Below are 5,634 nucleotides of genomic sequence, written 5' to 3'. Positions count from 1 at the left end.
AGTTTTGAAGTAGAATGCTCCACGTCATCAGTGATACAACCTGCCACAAAAAAATACGCAAGAGAAAGAGAATGAGAAAGCGATTTGATGCATCAGAGGGCTGTAAGCAAATTGATTTTTGAATAGGAAAAAGTCCTACCATATGTAGGATTGGACATGGCACATTCGAGAAACAACCGACAGATTTGACTGAAAGCAGGCAAATGCTCAGTATGCACTATATTGAACGCATCTGATGCCATGGGGCATCTTTGTATTGTATTTATAACTTTATGCCATGTTATTTTAGTATTTCATTTTGTAGTTAGATTTGTGTTTTTCATGTTATTAGACTAGTTAATAAATGAACAGCTTATATATTTCATGTGCTTAACATTACATGATGATTTTTGGATGGACGCTACTTATGTTATGTTGTGTGTTGCGTGGATGTAGATTTTGAATTCTCACATTCCTCCAGTGCAGAAACGTGTCCCCAAGTAGAGCCATATGTTGACCACTACGTGTCAACGACTCATAGCAGTACACCCCTTTTTTTTCACAAAAGGGATAGCGCCTGATCGATGTGTTCATGCTGTCCAACTATCAATGTCATCAACTTGATAATTATCTTATAATGTAAACCCAGTGTGCATGTGTATAATGTAAATAATATCAACATATACGTGTCGTATATGTAATCACCTAGGTAAACCTACTTTTCTGGTGACGATCTACATTCTGGGAGGTTTTTTGTCTCACCAATCCATTCTCGGATGGTCGAGAAGGTTTTCCTTCAGCCTTACCCCAAAGCTGGAATGGATTTTGTCACTGGGATCTTAGGGGAGTCCTAGTGTTCTAGATCGAGTCTATGTAAAAGTGATTTGGGAATAATCCTAACTATTTGGTTAAGTTATTTTATTACAAATTGTTTGATCTGCTAGATTATATTTGTATCGCAGAACTTGGTAGTCTATGAGAGTCTTTTGCAAATGGGTTTTTCCCCTTGAGATGTAAAAAATGTAAAAATCATGATGTAAAGTGTTTTGAGGGTTAGAAAAATAATTTATCCCCTCATAGGTCAATTAATTAAATTTTCTGGCCAAAATTAAAATCCTAAGCCAAAAATTTGATTAATTTTTGGTCCTAAGTGAATTTAAATTCTTTGAAGGCAAAATTCGTTGGTCCTTAAAAAAAAAATTAAGAGGTCCAAGGACTAAGGTAAATTAATTATTTTGCTAAATTTTAAGCCTTTGGTCCCTGGGGTTAAATCAAAGTCAAAATTCTGAGGAAATTAATTCAAAAATTTATTTTTTGAATTAATTAAAATTCATTTAATTGAAAAATTCGAATTTCCTCAAGAATTGAAAATTTCAATGGATGAGATTAAAAGAAATTTTGATCCTTATCAACGGTCAAGATTGCTTTGACGAGGATCACTCGAACTAGCCGTTGGAGGATTTATCTTTAAAGAGGAGGTCATCTGTCAGTCAGTTCATCCGATCTCTAGATCATGTACTAAGTGAAAAACTCTCTTGTAATCTTTTTATGAGCAATAAAGAAAGACTTTGGGGTTAATTTCTGTTGGTGTTACTCTTCATGGAAATACTGTAAGATGTGTCATTTTCATGCATAGATTTATTTTTAGCCATTGATGATAGCTTTCTGAAGAGTGATTTCAGTACGGGTATCTTGCTCAGTCACTGGGTTTTGAATGATAATTTAAGTTTTTAATATAATAGCAGGTATCTCTATTAAATCTGAATTTTATTATCATTTTCGTGCTCTATGTTGATGGCTGAATTGAGTTTTGCAGGTAAAACTTGATTTTTAGATCATCGAGCGTTCGGGGAAGTTCTCTGTTGAACCAGCCAACTCCCGATCCGTGTTTTCTTAAAAGCCCAACTTAAATTTGATCCCGGGCATAACATAAGATATTTTTTAAGAGTGATGCATGAAGGGTTTTGAGCTCAGTACCTACTTTAAAATTCAATTTTTTTTTTTTTTTTTGCTAAATCGATAGATCTGGCTGTTGAGAGCCTCAAGTTATCAGATCTGGGAGGGGAATTGGACTCACGCTCACTAGATCTGATAGATCTGCCATTCATGTACATAGATCTGTAATTATTTTTGGTTTTCTGACTTAGGATTTTCTGGTTTTTGTATATATCGTTTGGGTGTTTTATTGTTGTCTTGCAGCTACAAATTTGAGGAAGAAATCTGCATAGAGTCCAGATCTAGGCCCTGGAGGGTAAGATCTGGATCTCCGTTGTTCATCAAAATCATTTTCTGAGGATATTATCTAGCATTTTGCAGTCCAAGGGTTTTTATTTTTATTTTTTAATCTAGAAAAATTTATAAGGGTTCCGAAATTCTTAAATTTGGAAATTTTGTGAGGGTTTCATGGTTTCATAAATAAGTCTGAAGCAAAAGATTTTAACATATTAATTAGAAATTCTGGGGTTTTCTGGCTACCATTTGTCTGAGTTTTTCGATCTGCTGGTTGGGTTTTTGTTTCCCTACAAAATTTTCGATTTTTTTAGGAACCCTCTCTTTTTTCCCTCTGTTATCTGCATTTTCCATCTGCATTCAAAACCTCATTTCTGTCGCTACCATAGCTTGCGGATTCCTCGGCCCTCATTCCATAGCTCTTTGTTCTGTCCTCGACTCCAAATCAAACCCTCCGCTGCCAGAACATCCCTTTGTCATTTTTCCCTTCCTTCTAAGTGCTCCAAAGAGCTCCACGTTCTTCCTATCTGCAACTCTCACCTTTCTTCCAACCCCAGGCCTCTTCACACGTCCATTTCGTTGCTCTGTCTGCAGCCGTCAAGCTCCAAACCTGCAAAACGTAACTCATTTCCCTTCACCTTATCGGCAGTCCTCCATTCACAGCTCCATCTTCCCTCGCGTTGCATCTCTTCCCTTCTCTTGCTGCGTATCCTTCTCCGTGGCTCCCTTCAGCTGCTCATTCACGCTGCCCTCACCATCCTGCTCTTTCCTCTGTCCTCATTCTCCTCCATCTGCCATTGTCCAATGTCTCGAGCTAAACCTGCAGCAGCATAATAATACAAGCTTTTGATTTTTTTATTTGTATGTACATACTTTATGTTTAGGGTTTAAGTTTGGTTATTTCTTTTTCTTTTTTTATGATTTTTTCAATTTCATGTAACTAAGACTTTAGAATCATTAAGTTTGAAAGTTTAAAAAAATGAAGAAGGGAATTTCGATTTCGTTTTCACTTTTATTTTGATCCGATTATGTTTCATTTTTTTATTTATGATTTTAATTTCGGCTCAAAAAATATAAAAGTAACAAAAAATCTAAAAAAAAAAAAATTGACATTTGATTTAAAATTCTAAAAAAAAAATCATAACATTTAAAATTCCTAAAAAAAAATAAAATTAAAAATTAAAAAATTAAAAAAGCATAAAAAATTCTAAAAAATCTAAAAAATTTCTTAAAAATTGAATTAAAAGAAATAAATTAAAGGGATTTGCTTTCACATTAAATTTTTTTATGTGGCCTATCGCCCATTAAAATTTTAATTTGTTTAATCTTTTGATTCACTTCGATTTATTTATTTATCACATTGAAGTTATTGCCTAAGGAATAATTAAAATTTTAATTTAAAGTTCCTTAGTAATATTTGGTGATTAAGTGTGTTTTTCTCTATTGTCAAGTGCAATTAATGTTTCAAAAGTTATATTGGCGATAGGAGAAAATTAATTAATTCTAGATCTTGGTCATAAATGAAAATCATTTTAAATCTAAAATATCTTGCGTGATACAATTTTGGGCATTTATATTGATTATTCATGATTGTCATTATTCGTCACATATTGGAAAATTGTTCTGGATAACTTGTTTTACTTAATCTACGGTTAATTGAACATAAAGGCATTGGTCTATAATTGTTTCTATTTTGTGGTCGTGTCTTGGTTACATTAGCGTTTAATCTATTCATCTGAATTAATCGAGATTCATTTAGATTCATCAGGTTGTCCATCATTAAAATCTCCTAGAGCCCATGATCTGCAGGCTTTCTCATCCATTTACTTAGGGACTACCCCCCTTGACTTGTCTAGGAGAGATTCTAAATGGAGTGAGTAAGGATTAAGAGTGACAGCCCTTACTCTGAGTGTTGTCGCGATGCCTAGACACTTTGTGCGACAACATAGTGGTAGCTGGTAAATCTGATCAGGGGGGTAGAGCTCCCTTCCGGTGGGTGTCGGTAAATGAGATCAGGGGATTGGAGCTCCCTTTTAGTGGGTGCTGAAGAGCGAGAGAAGGTTGTAGCTTTCTCAAGGTGGACGCCTACATGCTGGTATGAGTTTGTGCTAGTATAAGATTGTAAGAAGTTTTTCTTTATAATAAAAAGAAGACAAAAACAATAACAACAATGGTTTTTTTCCCACATTGGGTTTCCACCTAAAAATCTTGATGTTCATGTGTGTTGATGTGTTGTTTATGTGTGATGGTTTATTTTGTTCTTACTGCACATGGTTACTATTTAATTAATGTTTAATGAGATACTAATACACTGGTTGAAGTTAAACAAATGATGAATTAACTGAAAAGTAAGTTCACTGGATATACACTAGTTTTCGGCATAACAACCTAGTACATACGCGGGTTCCCTTCAGTAAAGTTGCGTACAAAAATCTGGATATGAAATTGAAAAGTTTAATGATTTAAAAATATTGATTCACCCCCCTCTTAGTATTTTTCCCAATAATTGGTATCAGAGCATGTCCTTCGGAAGAAGCTTGATCGCTTGAAGGAAGATTCATCAAGATGAGTAGTCAAGAAGGAGTATTTTCTATCAGGCCACCTATATTTAATGGAACTAACTTTGTCTTTTGGAAAGTTAGGATGAGAGCATACTTGTAGGCACTAGGAGCTAATGTATGGGAAATCGTTGAAAGCGGATATCAATATCCAGCCTCCATTCCCACAGATATTGCAGGAAAGAAACAATATGAAATCAATGCAAAAGTTGTAAATGCCATCTTGGGAAGTTTGGCTGAGTCTGAGTTTGTGAAGGTAATGTAGCTGAACACAACAAAGGGAATGTGGGATAAGATTATCCAAAGTTATGAGGGCGACACCAAGGTAAAAAGTGCTAAACTCCAAACATTCAGAATACAGTATGAGACATTGAAAATGCATGATGATGAAAGAATTGCAACATTTTTTCTTAGAGTAGATGAAATTGTTAATTCCATGAGAAATCTTGGTGAAGAAATAAAAGATGCTACTATTGTTGAAAATATTTTGAGATCACTAACTCTGAAGTTCGATTCCAAAGTCTCCGTTATTGAAGAAATGCAGGATCTGAAAAGTCTCACACTTGATCAACTCCATGGAATATTGACAACATTTGAGATGAGGAAAGGTGGTCCTTTAGACATGAGAGAAGAAACCTTCAAAGCTACTGCAAAAGGAAAAGAAAAGGAAGAATCAGGGTATGTATTAGAAGAAGAAGAGACAAACTTTGTAAAGAAACTCCAAGTGGGTACTGGAAGATTCAGAGGTAAGCTTCCCTTCAAATGTTTTTCTTGTGGTAGAGTTGGTCATTACGCTGCTAAGTTTCCCTATAAAGAAAAACACGAGAAAGGGAAAGAAGCTGCAAAAACAAATAAGAGAAGGTTTGAA

The sequence above is a fragment of the Pinus tabuliformis genome, chromosome Q (genome assembly GCF_031772625.1).
Source record: "Pinus tabuliformis cultivar Carrire ecotype Pingquan chromosome Q, CPIR1, whole genome shotgun sequence".
Taxonomy (NCBI): domain Eukaryota; kingdom Viridiplantae; phylum Streptophyta; class Pinopsida; order Pinales; family Pinaceae; genus Pinus; species Pinus tabuliformis.
The sequence above is the reverse complement of the archived record's forward strand: the minus strand, read 5'-3'. Positions refer to the sequence as shown.